This window comes from Hydractinia symbiolongicarpus, chromosome 7, assembly GCF_029227915.1.
Source record: "Hydractinia symbiolongicarpus strain clone_291-10 chromosome 7, HSymV2.1, whole genome shotgun sequence".
NCBI lineage: Eukaryota > Metazoa > Cnidaria > Hydrozoa > Anthoathecata > Hydractiniidae > Hydractinia > Hydractinia symbiolongicarpus.
Window position 1 is genome coordinate 27,347,591 of NC_079881.1, and position 19,581 is coordinate 27,367,171.

Sequence of the window (19,581 nt, forward strand, 5' to 3'; positions counted from 1 at the left end):
ACGGGCCAAGCCCGGGATTTACGGGAAATGGCGGGTTTTCGTTTGCCGGCGATTAAACTTCTTTTAATCAGCGTCTCATCAAAAATGAAAACATTTTTGAAAACTACAAGTCTCATGGGCTTTCGTGGTTAAATAATAATTTAAAAAATCGTTCGGGAAATGAGTTTACTCCCTGGGTACTTTCTTTGTATACTTTTGACTATACGGGCCGAGTCTGGGATTTACGGGAAATCGCAGGTTTTCGTTTGCCGGCGATTAAACTTCTTTTATTCAGCGTCTCATCAAAAATGAAAACATTTTTGAAAACAACAAGTCTCATGCGATTTAGTGGTGAAAAGATAATTTAAAAAATCGTTCTGGAAATGAGTTTACTCACAGGGTACTTTCTTTGTATACATTCGACTATACGGGACAAGCCCGGGATTTACGGGAAATCGCAGATTTTCGTTTGCCGGCGATTAAACCTCTTTCATTAAGCGTCTCATTAAAAATGAAAACATTTTTGAGAACTACAAGTCTCATTCGTTCTAGTTGTGCAGAAATAATTTGAAAAATCGTTCGGGAAATCAGTTTACTCCTTGGGTACTTTCTTTATATACATTCAACTATACGGGCCAAACCCGGGATTTACGGGAAATCGCGGGTTTTCGTTTGCCGGCGAATAAACTTCTTTTATTCAGCGTCTCATCAAAAATGAAAACAAGTTTAAAAACTACAAGTCTCATGCGTTTTAGTGGTGAAAAAATAATTTAAAAAATCGTTCGGAAAATGGGTTTACTCCCTGGGTACTTTTTTTATACTTTTGACTATACGGGCCAAGCCCGGGATTTACGGGAAATCGCGGGTTTTCGTTTGCCGGCGATTAAACTTCTTTTATTCAGCGTCTCATCAAAAATGAAAACATTTTTGAAAACTACAAGTCTTATGCGTTTTAGTGGTGAAAAAATAATTTAAAAAATCGTTCTGGAAATGAGTTTACTCACGGGGTACTTTCTTTGTATACATTCGACTATGCGGGCCAAGCCCGGTATTTGCGGGAAATTGCGGGTTTTCTTTTGCCGGCGATTAAACCTCTTTCCTTAAGGGTCTCATCAAAAATGAAAACATTTTTAAAAACTACAAGTCTCATGGGCTTTAGTGGTGAAATAATAATTTAAAAAATCGTTCGGGAAATGAGTTTACTTCCTGGGTACTTTCTTTGTATACTTTTGACTATACGGGCCGAGTCTGGGATTTACGGGAAATCGCAGGTTTTCGTTTGCCGGCGATTAAACTTCTTTTATTCAGCGTCTCATCAAAAATGAAAACATTTTTGAAAACTACAAGTCTTATGCGTTTTAGTGGTGAAAAAATAATTTAAAAAATCGTTCTGGAAATGAGTTTACTCACAGGGTACTTTCTTTGTATACATTCGACTATACGGGCCGAGTCTGTGATTTACGGGAAATCGCGGGTTTTCGTTTGCCGGCGATTAAACCTCTTTCATTAAGGGTCTCATCAAAAATGAAAACATTTTTGAAAACTACAAGTCTCATGCGATTTAGTGGTGAAAAGATAATTTAAAAAATCGTTCTGGAAATGAGTTTACTCACAGGGTACTTTCTTTGTATACTTTTGACTATACGGGCCAAGCCCGGGATTTACGGGAAATCGCTGGTTTTCGTTTGCCGACGATTAAACCTCTTTCATTAAGCGTTTCATCAAAAATGAAAACACTTTTGAAAACTACAAGTCTCATGCTTTTTAGTGGTGAAAAAATAATTTAAAAAATCGTTGGGAAAATGAGTTTACTCCCTGGGTACTTTCTTTGTATACTTTTGACTATACGGGCCAAGCCCGGGATTTACGGGAAATGGCGGGTTTTCGTTTGCCGGCGATTAAACATCTTTTAATCAGCGTCTCATCAAAAATGAAAACATTTTTGAAAACTACAAGTCTCATGGGCTTTAGTGGTTAAATAATAATTTAAAAAATCGTTCGGGAAATGAGTTTACTCCCTGGGTACTTTCTTTGTATACTTTTGACTATACGGGCCGAGTCTGGGATTTACGGGAAATCGCAGGTTTTCGTTTGCCGGCGATTAAACTTCTTTTATTCAGCGTTTCATCAAAAATGAAAACATTTTTGAAAACAACAAGTCTCATGCGATTTAGTGGTGAAAAGATAATTTAAAAAATCGTTCTGGAAATGAGTTTACTCACAGGGTACTTTCTTTGTATACATTCGACTATACGGGACAAGCCCGGGATTTACGGGAAATCGCGGGTTTTCGTTTGCCGGCGATTAAACTTCTTTTATTCAGCGTCTCATCAAAAATGAAAACAAGTTTAAAAACTACAAGTCTCATGCGTTTTAGTGGTGAAAAAATAATTTAAAAAATCGTTCGGAAAATGGGTTTACTCCCTGGGTACTTTTTTTTATACTTTTGACTATACGGGCCAAGCCCGGGATTTACGGGAAATCGCGGGTTTTCGTTTGCCGGCGATTAAACTTTTTTTATTCAGCGTCTCATCAAAAATGAAAACATTTTTGAAAACTACAAGTCTTATGCGTTTTAGTGGTGAAAAAATAATTTAAAAAATCGTTCTGGAAATGAGTTTACTCACAGGGTACTTTCTTTGTATACATTCGACTATGCGGGCCAAGCCCGGGATTTGCGGGAAATTGCGGGTTTTCTTTTGCCGGCGATTAAACCTCTTTCCTTAAGGGTCTCATCAAAAATGAAAACATTTTTAAAAACTACAAGTCTCATGGGCTTTAGTGGTGAAATAATAATTTAAAAAATCGTTCGGGAAATGAGTTTACTTCCTGGGTACTTTCTTTGTATACTTTTGACTATACGGGCCGAGTCTGGGATTTACGGGAAATCGCAGGTTTTCGTTTGCCGGCGATTAAACTTCTTTTATTCAGCGTCTCATCAAAAATGAAAACATTTTTGAAAACTACAAGTCTTATGCGTTTTAGTGGTGAAAAAATAATTTAAAAAATCGTTCTGGAAATGAGTTTACTCACAGGGTACTTTCTTTGTATACATTCGACTATACGGGCCGAGTCTGGGATTTACGGGAAATCGCGGGTTTTCGTTTGCCGGCGATTAAACTTCTTTTATTCAGCGTCTCATCAAAAATGAAAACATTTTTGAAAACTACAAGTCTTATGCGTTTTAGTGGTGAAAAAATAATTTAAAAAATCGTTCTGGAAATGAGTTTACTCACAGGGTACTTTCTTTGTATACATTCGACTATGCGGGCCAAGCCCGGGATTTGCGGGAAATTGCGGGTTTTCTTTTGCCGGCGATTAAACCTCTTTCCTTAAGGGTCTCATCAAAAATGAAAACATTTTTAAAAACTACAAGTCTCATGGGCTTTAGTGGTGAAATAATAATTTAAAAAATCGTTCGGGAAATGAGTTTACTTCCTGGGTACTTTCTTTGTATACTTTTGACTATACGGGCCGAGTCTGGGATTTACGGGAAATCGCAGGTTTTCGTTTGCCGGCGATTAAACTTCTTTTATTCAGCGTCTCATCAAAAATGAAAACATTTTTGAAAACTACAAGTCTTATGCGTTTTAGTGGTGAAAAAATAATTTAAAAAATCGTTCTGGAAATGAGTTTACTCACAGGGTACTTTCTTTGTATACATTCGACTATACGGGCCGAGTCTGGGATTTACGGGAAATCGCGGGTTTTCGTTTGCCGGCGATTAAACCTCTTTCATTAAGGGTCTCATCAAAAATGAAAACATTTTTGAAAACTACAAGTCTCATGCGATTTAGTGGTGAAAAGATAATTTAAAAAATCGTTCTGGAAATGAGTTTACTCACAGGGTACTTTCTTTGTATACTTTTGACTATACGGGCCAAGCCCGGGATTTACGGGAAATCGCTGGTTTTCGTTTGCCGACGATTAAACCTCTTTCATTAAGCGTTTCATCAAAAATGAAAACACTTTTGAAAACTACAAGTCTCATGCTTTTTAGTGGTGAAAAAAAATTTAAAAAATCGTTGGGAAAATGAGTTTACTCCCTGGGTACTTTCTTTGTATACTTTTGACTATGCGGGCCAAGCCTGGGATTTACGGGAAATGGCGGGTTTTCGTTTGCCGGCGATTAAACATCTTTTAATCAGCGTCTCATCAAAAATGAAAACATTTTTGAAAACTACAAGTCTCATGGGCTTTAGTGGTTAAATAATAATTTAAAAAATCGTTCGGGAAATGAGTTTACTCCCTGGGTACTTTCTTTGTATACTTTTGACTATACGGGCCGAGTCTGGGATTTACGGGAAATCGCAGGTTTTCGTTTGCCGGCGATTAAACTTCTTTTATTCAGCGTTTCATCAAAAATGAAAACATTTTTGAAAACAACAAGTCTCATGCGATTTTGTGGTGAAAAGATAATTTAAAAAATCGTTCTGGAAATGAGTTTACTCACAGGGTACTTTCTTTGTATACATTCGACTATACGGGACAAGCCCGGGATTTACGGGAAATCGCAGGTTTTCGTTTGCCGGCGATTAAACCTCTTTCATTAGGCGTCTCATTAAAAATGAAAACATTTTTGAGAACTACAAGTCTCATTCGTTCTAGTGGTGCAGAAATAATTTGAAAAATCGTTCGGGAAATCAGTTTACTTCTTGGGTACTTTCTTTATATACATTCAACTATACGGGCCAAGCCCGGGATTTACGGGAAATCGCGGGTTTTCGTTTGCCGGCGATTAAACTTCTTTTATTCAGCGTCTCATCAAAAATGAAAACAAGTTTAAAAACTACAAGTCTCATGCGTTTTAGTGGTGAAAAAATAATTTAAAAAATCGTTCGGAAAATGAGTTTACTCCCTGGGTACTTTCTTTGTATACTTTTGACTATACGGGCCAAGCCCGGGATTTACGGGAAATGGCGGGTTTTCGTTTGCCGGCGATTAAACTTCTTTTAATCAGCGTCTCATCAAAAATGAAAACATTTTTGAAAACTACAAGTCTCATGGGCTTTAGTGGTTAAATAATAATTTAAAAAATCGTTCGGGAAATGAGTTTACTCCCTGGGTACTTTCTTTGTATACATTCGACTATACGGGACAAGCCCGGAATTTACGGGAAATCGCAGGTTTTCGTTTGCCGGCGATTAAACCTGTTTCATTAAGCGTCTCATTAAAAATGAAAACATTTTTGAGAACTACAAGTCTCATTCGTTCTAGTGGTGCAGAAATAATTTGAAAAATCGTTTGGGAAATCAGTTTACTCCTTGGGTACTTTCTTTATATACATTCAACTATGCGGGCCAAGCCCGGGATTTACGGGAAATCGCGGGTTTTCGTTTGCCGGCGATTAAACTTCTTTTATTCAGCGTCTCATCAAAAATGAAAACATTTTTGAAAACTACAAGTCTTATGCGTTTTAGTGGTGAAAAAATAATTTAAAAAATCGTTCTGGAAATGAGTTTACTCACAGGGTACTTTCTTTGTATACATTCGACTATGCGGGCCAAGCCCGGGATTTGCGAGAAATCGCGGGTTTTCGTTTGCCGGCGATTAAACCTCTTTCATTAAGGGTCTCATCAAAAATGAAAACATTTTTAAAAACTACAAGTCTCATGGGCTTTAGTGGTGAAATAATAATTTAAAAAATCGTTCGGGAAATGAGTTTACTCCCTGGGTACTTTCTTTGTATACTTTTGACTATACGGACCGAGTCTGGGATTTACGGGAAATCGCAGGTTTTCGTTTGCCGGCGATTAAACTTCTTTTATTCAGCGTCTCATCAAAAATGAAAACATTTTTGAAAACTACAAGTCTTATGCGTTTTAGTGGTGCAAAAATAATTTAAAAAATCGTTCTGGAAATGAGTTTACTCACAGGGTACTTTCTTTGTATACATTCGACTATACGGGCCGAGTCTGGGATTTACGGGAAATCGCGGGTTTTCGTTTGCCGGCGATTAAACCTCTTTCATTAAGGGTCTCATCAAAAATGAAAACATTTTTGAAAACTACAAGTCTCATGCGATTTAGTGGTGAAAAGATAATTTAAAAAATCGTTCTGGAAATGAGTTTACTCACAGGGTACTTTCTTCTTATACTTTTGACTATACGGGCCAAGCCCGGGATTTACGGGAAATCGCTGGTTTTCGTTTGCCGACGATTAAACCTCTTTCATTAAGCGTTTCATCAAAAATGAAAACACTTTTGAAAACTACAAGTCTCATGCTTTTTAGTGGTGAAAAAATAATTTAAAAAATCGTTGGGAAAATGAGTTTACTCCCTGGGTACTTTCTTTGTATACTTTTGACTATACGGGCCAAGCCCAGGATTTACGGGAAATGGCGCGTTTTCGTTTGCCGGCGATTAAACATCTTTTAATCAGCGTCTCATCAAAAATGAAAACATTTTTGAAAACTACAAGTCTCATGGGCTTTAGTGGTTAAATAATAATTTAAAAAATCGTTCGGGAAATGCGTTTACTCCCTGGGTACTTTCTTTGTATACTTTTGCCTATACGGGCCGAGTCTGGGATTTACGGGAAATCGCAGGTTTTCGTTTGCCCGCGATTAAACTTCTTTTATTCAGCGTCTCATCAAAAATGAAAACATTTTTGAAAACTACAAGTCTCATGCGATTTAGTGGTGAAAAGATAATTTAAAAAATCGTTCTGGAAATGAGTTTACTCACAGGGTACTTTCTTTGTATACATTCGACTATACGGGCCGAGTCTGGGATTTACGGGAAATCGCGGGTTTTCGTTTGCCGGCGATTAAACCTCTTTCATTAAGGGTCTCATCAAAAATGAAAACATTTTTGAAAACTACAAGTCTCATGCGATTTAGTGGTGAAAAGATAATTTAAAAAATCGTTCTGGAAATGAGTTTACTCACAGGGTACTTTCTTCTTATACTTTTGACTATACGGGCCAAGTCCGGGATTTACGGGAAATCGCTGGTTTTCGTTTGCCGACGATTAAACCTCTTTCATTAAGCGTTTCATCAAAAATGAAAACATTTTTGAAAACTACAAGTCTCATGCGATTTAGTGGTGAAAAGATAATTTAAAAAATCGTTCTGGAAATGAGTTTACTCACAGGGTACTTTCTTTGTATACATTCGACTATACGGGCCGAGTCTGGGATTTACGGGAAATCGCGGGTTTTCGTTTGCCGGCGATTAAACCTCTTTCATTAAGGGTCTCATCAAAAATGAAAACATTTTTGAAAACTACAAGTCTCATGCGATTTAGTGGTGAAAAGATAATTTAAAAAATCGTTCTGGAAATGAGTTTACTCACAGGGTACTTTCTTCTTATACTTTTGACTATACGGGCCAAGCCCGGGATTTACGGGAAATCGCTGGTTTTCGTTTGCCGACGATTAAACCTCTTTCATTAAGCGTTTCATCAAAAATGAAAACACTTTTGAAAACTACAAGTCTCATGCTTTTTAGTGGTGAAAAAATAATTTAAAAAATCGTTGGGAAAATGAGTTTACTCCCTGGGTACTTTCTTTGTATACTTTTGACTATACGGGCCAAGCCCAGGATTTACGGGAAATCGCAGGTTTTCGTTTGCCCGCGATTAAACTTCTTTTATTCAGCGTCTCATCAAAAATGAAAACATTTTTGAAAACTACAAGTCTCATGCGATTTAGTGGTGAAAAGATAATTTAAAAAATCGTTCTGGAAATGAGTTTACTCACAGTGTACTTTCTTTGTATACATTCGACTATACGGGCCGAGTCTGGGATTTACGGGAAATCGCGGGTTTTCGTTTGCCGGCGATTAAACCTCTTTCATTAAGGGTCTCATCAAAAATGAAAACATTTTTAAAAACTGCAAGTCTCATGCAATTTAGTGGTGAAAAGATAATTTAAAAAATCGTTCTGGAAATGAGTTTACTCACAGGGTACTTTCTTCTTATACTTTTGACTATACGGGCCAAGCCCGGGATTTACGGGAAATCGCTGGTTTTCGTTTGCCGACGATTAAACCTCTTTCATTAAGCGTTTCATCAAAAATGAAAACACTTTTGAAAACTACAAGTCTCATGCTTTTTAGTGGTGAAAAAATAATTTAAAAAATCGTTGGGAAAATGAGTTTACTCCCTGGGTACTTTCTTTGTATACTTTTGACTATACGGGCCAAGCCCAGGATTTACGGGAAATGGCGCGTTTTCGTTTGCCGGCGATTAAACATCTTTTAATCAGCGTCTCATCAAAAATGAAAACATTTTTGAAAACTACAAGTCTCATGGGCTTTAGTGGTTAAATAATAATTTAAAAAATCGTTCGGGAAATGCGTTTACTCCCTGGGTACTTTCTTTGTATACTTTTGACTATACGGGCCGAGTCTGGGATTTACGGGAAATCGCAGGTTTTCGTTTGCCCGCGATTAAACTTCTTTTATTCAGCGTCTCATCAAAAATGAAAACATTTTTGAAAACTACAAGTCTCATGCGATTTAGTGGTGAAAAGATAATTTAAAAAATCGTTCTGGAAATGAGTTTACTCACAGGGTACTTTCTTTGTATACATTCGACTATACGGGACAAGCCCGGGATTTACGGGAAATCGCAAGTTTTCGTTTGCCGGCGATTAAACCTCTTTCATTAAGCGTCTCATCAAAAATGAAAACATTTTTGAAAACTACAAGTCTCATGGGTTTTAGTGGTTAAATAATAATTTAAATAATCGTTCGGGAAATGAGTTTACTCCCTGGGTACTTTCTTTGTATACATTCGACTATACGGGACAAGCCCGGAATTTACGGGAAATCGCAGGTTTTCGTTTGCCGGCGATTAAACCTCTTTCATTAAGCGTCTCATTAAAAATGAAAACATTTTTGAGAACTACAAGTCTCATTCGTTCTAGTGGTGCAGAAATAATTTGAAAAATCGTTCGGGAAATCAGTTTACTCCTTGGGTACTTTCTTTATATACATTCAACTATACGGGCCAAGCCCGGGATTTACGGGAAATCGCGGGTTTTCGTTTGCCGGCGATTAAACTTCTTTTATTCAGCGTCTCATCAAAAATGAAAACATTTTTGAAAACTACAAGTCTCATGCGATTTAGTGGTGAAAAGATAATTTAAAAAATCGTTCTGGAAATGAGTTTACTCACAGGGTACTTTCTTTGTATACTTTTGACTATACGGGCCAAGCCCGGGATTTACGGGAAATCGCTGGTTTTCGTTTGCCGACGATTAAACCTCTTTCATTAAGCGTTTCATCAAAAATGAAAACACTTTTGAAAACTACAAGTCTCATGCTTTTTAGTGGTGAAAAAAAATTTAAAAAATCGTTGGGAAAATGAGTTTACTCCCTGGGTACTTTCTTTGTATACTTTTGACTATGCGGGCCAAGCCTGGGATTTACGGGAAATGGCGGGTTTTCGTTTGCCGGCGATTAAACATCTTTTAATCAGCGTCTCATCAAAAATGAAAACATTTTTGAAAACTACAAGTCTCATGGGCTTTAGTGGTTAAATAATAATTTAAAAAATCGTTCGGGAAATGAGTTTACTCCCTGGGTACTTTCTTTGTATACTTTTGACTATACGGGCCGAGTCTAGGATTTACGGGAAATCGCAGGTTTTCGTTTGCCGGCGATTAAACTTCTTTTATTCAGCGTTTCATCAAAAATGAAAACATTTTTGAAAACAACAAGTCTCATGCGATTTAGTGGTGAAAAGATAATTTAAAAAATCGTTCTGGAAATGAGTTTACTCACAGGGTACTTTCTTTGTATACATTCGACTATACGGGACAAGCCCGGGATTTACGGGAAATCGCAGGTTTTCGTTTGCCGGCGATTAAACCTCTTTCATTAGGCGTCTCATTAAAAATGAAAACATTTTTGAGAACTACAAGTCTCATTCGTTCTAGTGGTGCAGAAATAATTTGAAAAATCGTTCGGGAAATCAGTTTACTTCTTGGGTACTTTCTTTATATACATTCAACTATACGGGCCAAGCCCGGGATTTACGGGAAATCGCGGGTTTTCGTTTGCCGGCGATTAAACTTCTTTTATTCAGCGTCTCATCAAAAATGAAAACAAGTTTAAAAACTACAAGTCTCATGCGTTTTAGTGGTGAAAAAATAATTTAAAAAATCGTTCGGAAAATGAGTTTACTCCCTGGGTACTTTCTTTGTATACTTTTGACTATACGGGCCAAGCCCGGGATTTACGGGAAATGGCGGGTTTTCGTTTGCCGGCGATTAAACTTCTTTTAATCAGCGTCTCATCAAAAATGAAAACATTTTTGAAAACTACAAGTCTCATGGGCTTTAGTGGTTAAATAATAATTTAAAAAATCGTTCGGGAAATGAGTTTACTCCCTGGGTACTTTCTTTGTATACATTCGACTATACGGGACAAGCCCGGAATTTACGGGAAATCGCAGGTTTTCGTTTGCCGGCGATTAAACCTCTTTCATTAAGCGTCTCATTAAAAATGAAAACATTTTTGAGAACTACAAGTCTCATTCGTTCTAGTGGTGCAGAAATAATTTGAAAAATCGTTCGGGAAATCAGTTTACTCCTTGGGTACTTTCTTTATATACATTCAACTATGCGGGCCAAGCCCGGGATTTACGGGAAATCGCGGGTTTTCGTTTGCCGGCGATTAAACTTCTTTTATTCAGCGTCTCATCAAAAATGAAAACATTTTTGAAAACTACAAGTCTTATGCGTTTTAGTGGTGAAAAAATAATTTAAAAAATCGTTCTGGAAATGAGTTTACTCACAGGGTACTTTCTTTGTATACATTCGACTATGCGGGCCAAGCCCGGGATTTGCGAGAAATCGCGGGTTTTCGTTTGCCGGCGATTAAACCTCTTTCATTAAGGGTCTCATCAAAAATTAAAACATTTTTAAAAACTACAAGTCTCATGGGCTTTAGTGGTGAAATAATAATTTAAAAAATCGTTCGGGAAATGAGTTTACTCCCTGGGTACTTTCTTTGTATACTTTTGACTATACGGACCGAGTCTGGGATTTACGGGAAATCGCAGGTTTTCGTTTGCCGGCGATTAAACTTCTTTTATTCAGCGTCTCATCAAAAATGAAAACATTTTTGAAAACTACAAGTCTTATGCGTTTTAGTGGTGCAAAAATAATTTAAAAAATCGTTCTGGAAATGAGTTTACTCACAGGGTACTTTCTTTGTATACATTCGACTATACGGGCCGAGTCTGGGATTTACGGGAAATCGCGGGTTTTCGTTTGCCGGCGATTAAACCTCTTTCATTAAGGGTCTCATCAAAAATGAAAACATTTTTGAAAACTACAAGTCTCATGCGATTTAGTGGTGAAAAGATAATTTAAAAAATCGTTCTGGAAATGAGTTTACTCACAGGGTACTTTCTTCTTATACTTTTGACTATACGGGCCAAGCCCGGGATTTACGGGAAATCGCTGGTTTTCGTTTGCCGACGATTAAACCTCTTTCATTAAGCGTTTCATCAAAAATGAAAACACTTTTGAAAACTACAAGTCTCATGCTTTTTAGTGGTGAAAAAATAATTTAAAAAATCGTTGGGAAAATGAGTTTACTCCCTGGGTACTTTCTTTGTATACTTTTGACTATACGGGCCAAGCCCAGGATTTACGGGAAATGGCGCGTTTTCGTTTGCCGGCGATTAAACATCTTTTAATCAGCGTCTCATCAAAAATGAAAACATTTTTGAAAACTACAAGTCTCATGGGCTTTAGTGGTTAAATAATAATTTAAAAAATCGTTCGGGAAATGCGTTTACTCCCTGGGTACTTTCTTTGTATACTTTTGACTATACGGGCCGAGTCTGGGATTTACGGGAAATCGCAGGTTTTCGTTTGCCCGCGATTAAACTTCTTTTATTCAGCGTCTCATCAAAAATGAAAACATTTTTGAAAACTACAAGTCTCATGCGATTTAGTGGTGAAAAGATAATTTAAAAAATCGTTCTGGAAATGAGTTTACTCACAGGGTACTTTCTTTGTATACATTCGACTATACGGGCCGAGTCTGGGATTTACGGGAAATCGCGGGTTTTCGTTTGCCGGCGATTAAACCTCTTTCATTAAGGGTCTCATCAAAAATGAAAACATTTTTGAAAACTACAAGTCTCATGCGATTTAGTGGTGAAAAGATAATTTAAAAAATCGTTCTGGAAATGAGTTTACTCACAGGGTACTTTCTTCTTATACTTTTGACTATACGGGCCAAGCCCGGGATTTACGGGAAATCGCTGGTTTTCGTTTGCCGACGATTAAACCTCTTTCATTAAGCGTTTCATCAAAAATGAAAACATTTTTGAAAACTACAAGTCTCATGCGATTTAGTGGTGAAAAGATAATTTAAAAAATCGTTCTGGAAATGAGTTTACTCACAGGGTACTTTCTTTGTATACATTCGACTATACGGGCCGAGTCTGGGATTTACGGGAAATCGCGGGTTTTCGTTTGCCGGCGATTAAACCTCTTTCATTAAGGGTCTCATCAAAAATGAAAACATTTTTGAAAACTACAAGTCTCATGCGATTTAGTGGTGAAAAGATAATTTAAAAAATCGTTCTGGAAATGAGTTTACTCACAGGGTACTTTCTTCTTATACTTTTGACTATACGGGCCAAGCCCGGGATTTACGGGAAATCGCTGGTTTTCGTTTGCCGACGATTAAACCTCTTTCATTAAGCGTTTCATCAAAAATGAAAACACTTTTGAAAACTACAAGTCTCATGCTTTTTAGTGGTGAAAAGATAATTTATAAAATCGTTCTGGAAATGAGTTTACTCACAGTGTACTTTCTTTGTATACATTCGACTATACGGGCCGAGTCTGGATTTACGGGAAATCGCGGGTTTTCGTTTGCCGGCGATTAAACCTCTTTCATTAAGGGTCTCATCAAAAATGAAAACATTTTTGAAAACTACAAGTCTCATGCAATTTAGTGGTGAAAAGATAATTTAAAAAATCGTTCTGGAAATGAGTTTACTCACAGGGTACTTTCTTCTTATACTTTTGACTATACGGGCCAAGCCCGGGATTTACGGGAAATCGCTGGTTTTCGTTTGCCGACGATTAAACCTCTTTCATTAAGCGTTTCATCAAAAATGAAAACACTTTTGAAAACTACAAGTCTCATGCTTTTTAGTGGTGAAAAAATAATTTAAAAAATCGTTGGGAAAATGAGTTTACTCCCTGGGTACTTTCTTTGTATACTTTTGACTATACGGGCCAAGCCCAGGATTTACGGGAAATGGCGCGTTTTCGTTTGCCGGCGATTAAACATCTTTTAATCAGCGTCTCATCAAAAATGAAAACATTTTTGAAAACTACAAGTCTCATGGGCTTTAGTGGTTAAATAATAATTTAAAAAATCGTTCGGGAAATGCGTTTACTCCCTGGGTACTTTCTTTGTATACTTTTGACTATACGGGCCGAGTCTGGGATTTACGGGAAATCGCAGGTTTTCGTTTGCCCGCGATTAAACTTCTTTTATTCAGCGTCTCATCAAAAATGAAAACATTTTTGAAAACTACAAGTCTCATGCGATTTAGTGGTGAAAAGATAATTTAAAAAATCGTTCTGGAAATGAGTTTACTCACAGGGTACTTTCTTTGTATACATTCGACTATACGGGACAAGCCCGGGATTTACGGGAAATCGCAAGTTTTCGTTTGCCGGCGATTAAACCTCTTTCATTAAGCGTCTCATCAAAAATGAAAACATTTTTGAAAACTACAAGTCTCATGGGTTTTAGTGGTTAAATAATAATTTAAATAATCGTTCGGGAAATGAGTTTACTCCCTGGGTACTTTCTTTGTATACATTCGACTATACGGGACAAGCCCGGAATTTACGGGAAATCGCAGGTTTTCGTTTGCCGGCGATTAAACCTCTTTCATTAAGCGTCTCATTAAAAATGAAAACATTTTTGAGAACTACAAGTCTCATTCGTTCTAGTGGTGCAGAAATAATTTGAAAAATCGTTCGGGAAATCAGTTTACTCCTTGGGTACTTTCTTTATATACATTCAACTATACGGGCCAAGCCCGGGATTTACGGGAAATCGCGGGTTTTCGTTTGCCGGCGATTAAACTTCTTTTATTCAGCGTCTCATCAAAAATGAAAACATTTTTGAAAACTACAAGTCTCATGCGATTTAGTGGTGAAAAGATAATTTAAAAAATCGTTCTGGAAATGAGTTTACTCACAGGGTACTTTCTTTGTATACTTTTGACTATACGGGCCAAGCCCAGGATTTACGGGAAATGGCGCGTTTTCGTTTGCCGGCGATTAAACATCTTTTAATCAGCGTCTCATCAAAAATGAAAACATTTTTGAAAACTACAAGTCTCATGGGCTTTAGTGGTTAAATAATAATTTAAAAAATCGTTCGGGAAATGCGTTTACTCCCTGGGTACTTTCTTTGTATACTTTTGACTATACGGGCCGAGTCTGGGATTTACGGGAAATCGCAGGTTTTCGTTTGCCCGCGATTAAACTTCTTTTATTCAGCGTCTCATCAAAAATGAAAACATTTTTGAAAACTACAAGTCTCATGCGATTTAGTGGTGAAAAGATAATTTAAAAAATCGTTCTGGAAATGAGTTTACTCACAGGGTACTTTCTTTGTATACATTCGACTATACGGGACAAGCCCGGGATTTACGGGAAATCGCAAGTTTTCGTTTGCCGGCGATTAAACCTCTTTCATTAAGCGTCTCATCAAAAATGAAAACATTTTTGAAAACTACAAGTCTCATGGGCTTTAGTGGTTAAATAATAATTTAAATAATCGTTCGGGAAATGAGTTTACTCCCTGGGTACTTTCTTTGTATACATTCGACTATACGGGACAAGCCCGGAATTTACGGGAAATCGCAGGTTTTCGTTTGCCGGCGATTAAACCTCTTTCATTAAGCGTCTCATTAAAAATGAAAACATTTTTGAGAACTACAAGTCTCATTCGTTCTAGTGGTGCAGAAATAATTTGAAAAATCGTTCGGGAAATCAGTTTACTCCTTGGGTACTTTCTTTATATACATTCAACTATACGGGCCAAGCCCGGGATTTACGGGAAATCGCGGGTTTTCGTTTGCCGGCGATTAAACTTCTTTTATTCAGCGTCTCATCAAAAATGAAAACAAGTTTAAAAACTACAAGTCTCATGCGTTTTAGTGGTGAAAAAATAATTTAAAAAATCGTTCGGGAAATGAGTTTACTCCCTGGGTACTTTCTTTTTATACTTTTGACTATGCGGGCCAAGCCCGGGATTTACGGGAAATCGCGGGTTTTCGTTTGCCGGCGATTAAACTTCTTTTATTCAGCGTCTCATCAAAAATGAAAACATTTTTAAAAACTACAAGTCTTATGCGTTTTAGTGGTGAAAAAATAATTTAAAAAATCGTTCTGGAAATGAGTTTACTCACAGGGTACTTTCTTTGTATATATTCGACTATGCGGGCCAAGCCCGGGATTTGCGGGAAATCGCGGGTTTTCGTTTGCCGGCGATTAAACCTCTTTCATTAAGGGTCTCATCAAAAATGAAAACATTTTTAAAAACTACAAGTCTCATGGGCTTTAGTGGTGAAATAATAATTTAAAAAATCGTTCGGGAAATGAGTTTACTCCCTGGGTACTTTCTTTGTATACTTTTGACTATACGGACCGAGTCTGGGATTTACGGGAAATCGCAGGTTTTCGTTTGCCGGCGATTAAACTTCTTTTATTCAGCGTCTCATCAAAAATGAAAACATTTTTGAAAACTACAAGTCTTATGCGTTTTAGTGGTGCAAAAATAATTTAAAAAATCGTTCTGGAAATGAGTTTACTCACAGGGTACTTTCTTTGTATACATTCGACTATACGGGCCGAGTCTGGGATTTACGGGAAATCGCGGGTTTTCGTTTGCCGGCGATTAAACCTCTTTCATTAAGGGTCTCATCAAAAATGAAAACATTTTTGAAAACTACAAGTCTCATGCGATTTAGTGGTGAAAAGATAATTTAAAAAATCGTTCTGGAAATGAGTTTACTCACAGGGTACTTTCTTCTTATACTTTTGACTATACGGGCCAAGCCCGGGATTTACGGGAAATCGCTGGTTTTCGTTTGCCGACGATTAAACCTCTTTCATTAAGCGTTTCATCAAAAATGAAAACACTTTTGAAAACTACAAGTCTCATGCTTTTTAGTGGTGAAAAAATAATTTAAAAAATCGTTGGGAAAATGAGTTTACTCCCTCGGTACTTTCTTTGTATACTTTTGACTATACGGGCCAAGCCCAGGATTTACGGGAAATGGCGGGTTTTCGTTTGCCGGCGATTAAACATCTTTTAATCAGCGTCTCATCAAAAATGAAAACATTTTTGAAAACTACAAGTCTCATGGGCTTTAGTGGTTAAATAATAATTTAAAAAATCGTTCGGGAAATGCGTTTACTCCCTGGGTACTTTCTTTGTATACTTTTGACTATACGGGCCGAGTCTGGGATTTACGGGAAATCGCAGGTTTTCGTTTGCCGGCGATTAAACTTCTTTTATTCAGCGTCTCATCAAAAATGAAAACATTTTTGAAAACTACAAGTCTCATGCGATTTAGTGGTGAAAAGATAATTTAAAAAATCGTTCTGGAAATGAGTTTACTCACAGGGTACTTTCTTTGTATACATTCGACTATACGGGACAAGCCCGGGATTTACGGGAAATCGCAGGTTTTCGTTTGCCGGCGATTAAACCTCTTTCATTAAGCGTCTCATTAAAAATGAAAACATTTTTGAGAACTACAAGTCTCATTCGTTCTAGTGGTGCAGAAATAATTTGAAAAATCGTTCGGGAAATCAGTTTACTCCTTGGGTACTTTCTTTATATACATTCAACTATACGGGCCAAGCCCGGGATTTACGGGAAATCGCGGGTTTTCGTTTGCCGGCGATTAAACTTCTTTTATTCAGCGTCTCATCAAAAGGGAAAACATTTTTGAAAACTACAAGTCTTATGCGTTTTAGTGGTGAAAAAATAATTTAAAAAATCGTTCTGGAAATGAGTTTACTCACAGGGTACTTTCTTTGTATACATTCGACTATGCGGGCCAAGCCCGGGATTTGCGGGAAATCGCGGGTTTTCGTTTGCCGGCGATTAAACCTCTTTCATTAAGGGTCTCATCAAAAATGAAAACATTTTTAAAAACTACAAGTCTCATGGGCTTTAGTGGTGAAATAATAATTTAAAAAATCGTTCGGGAAATGAGTTTACTCCCTGGGTACTTTCTTTGTATACTTTTGACTATACGGGCCGAGTCTGGGATTTACAAGAAATCGCAGGTTTTCGTTTGCCGGCGATTAAACCTCTTTTATTCAGCGTCTCATCAAAAATGAAAACATTTTTGAAAACTACAAGTCTCATGCGATTTAGTGGTGAAAAGATAATTTAAAAAATCGTTCTGGAAATGAGTTTACTCACAGGGTACTTTCTTTGTATACATTTCACTATACGGGACAAGCCCGGGATTTACGGGAAATCGCGGGTTTTCGTTTGCCGGCGATTAAACCTCTTTCATTAAGCGTCTCATTAAAAATGAAAACATTTTTGAAAACTACAAGTCTCATGGGCTTTAGTGGTTAAATAATAATTTAAAAAATCGTTCGGGAAATGAGTTTACTCCTTGGGTACTTTCTTTGTATACTTTTGACTATACGGGCCGAGTCTGGGATTTACGGGAAATCGCAGGTTTTCGTTTGCCGGCGATTAAACTTCTTTTATTCAGCGTCTCATCAAAAATGAAAACATTTTTGAAAACTACAAGTCTCATGCGATTTAGTGGTGAAAAGATAATTTAAAAAATCGTTCTGGAAATGAGTTTACTCACAGGGTACTTTCTTTGTATACATTCGACTATACGGGACAAGCCCGGGATTTACGGAAAATCGCAGGTTTTCGTTTGCCGGCGATTAAACTTCTTTTATTCAGCGTCTCATCAAAAATGAAAACAAGTTTAAAAACTACAAGTCTCATGCGTTTTAGTGGTGAAAAAATAATTTAAAAAATCGTTCGGGAAATGAGTTTACTCCCTGGGTACTTTATTTTTATACTTTTGACTATACGGACCAAGCCCGGGATTTACGGGAAATCGCGGGTTTTCGTTTGCCGGCGATTAAACTTCTTTTATTCAGCGTCTCATTAAAAATGAAAACATTTTTGAAAACTACAAGTCTTATGCGTTTTAGTGGTTAAATAATAATTTAAAAAATCGTTCGGAAAAGGAGTTTACTCCCTGGGTACTTTCTTTGCATACTTTTGACTATACGGGTCGAGTCTGGGATTTACGGGAAATCGCAGGTTTTCGTTTGCCGGCGATTAAACTTCTGTTAATCAGCGTCTCATCAAAAATGAAAACATTTTTGAAAACTACAAGTCTCATGGGCATAAATGGTTAAATAATAATTTAAAAAATCGTTCGGGAAATGAGTTTACTCCCTGGGTACTTTCTTTGTATACATTCGACTATAAGGGACAAGCCCGGGATTTACGGGAAATCGCAGGTTTTCGTTTGCCGGCGATCAAACCTCTTTCATTAAGCGTCTCAATAAAAATGAAAACATTTTTAAAAACTACAAGTCTCATTCGTTCTAGTGGTGCAGAAATAATTTGAAAATTCGTTCGGGAAATGAGTTTACTACTTGGGTACTTTCTTTATATACATTCAACTATACCGGCCAAGCCCGGGATTTACGGGAAATCGCGGGTTTTCGTTTGCCGGCGATTAAACTTCTTTTATTCAGCGTCTCATCAAAAATGAAAACAAGTTTAAAAACTACAAGTCTCATGCGTTTTAGTGGTGAAAAAATAATTTAAAAAATCGTTCGGGAAATGAGTTTACTCCCTGGGTACTTTCTTTGCATACTTTTGACTATACGGGTCGAGTCTGGGATTTACGGGAAATCGCAGGTTTTCGTTTGCCGGCGATTAAACTTCTTTTATTCAGCGTCTCATCAAAAATGAAAACATTTTTGAAAACTACAAGTCTCATGCGATTTAGTGGTGAAAAGATAATTTAAAAAATCGTTCTGGAAATGAGTTTACTCACAGGGTACTTTCTTTGTATACATTCGACTATACGGGACAAGCCCGGGATTTACGGGAAATCGCAGGTTCTCGTTTGCCGGCGATTAAACCTCTTTTATTAACCGTCTCATTAAAAATGAAAACATTTTTAAAAACTACAAGTCTCATTCTTTCTAGTGGTGCAGAAATAATTTGAAAAATCGTTCGGGAAATCAGTTTACTCCTTGGGTACTTTCTTTATATACATTCAACTATACGGGCCAAGCCCGGGATTTACGGGAAATGGCGGGTTTTCGTTTGCCGGCGATTAAACTTCTTTTATTCAGCGTCTCATCAAAAATGAAAACAAGTTTAAAAACTACAAGTCTCATGCGTTTTAGTGGTGAAAAAATAATTTAAAAAATCGTTCGGAAAATGAGTTTACTCCTTGGGTACTTTCTTTTTATACTTTTGACTATACGGGCCAAGCCCGGGATTTACGGGAAATCGCGGGTTTTCGTTTGCCGGCGATTAAACTTCTTTTATTCAGCGTCTCATCAAAAATGAAAACATTTTTA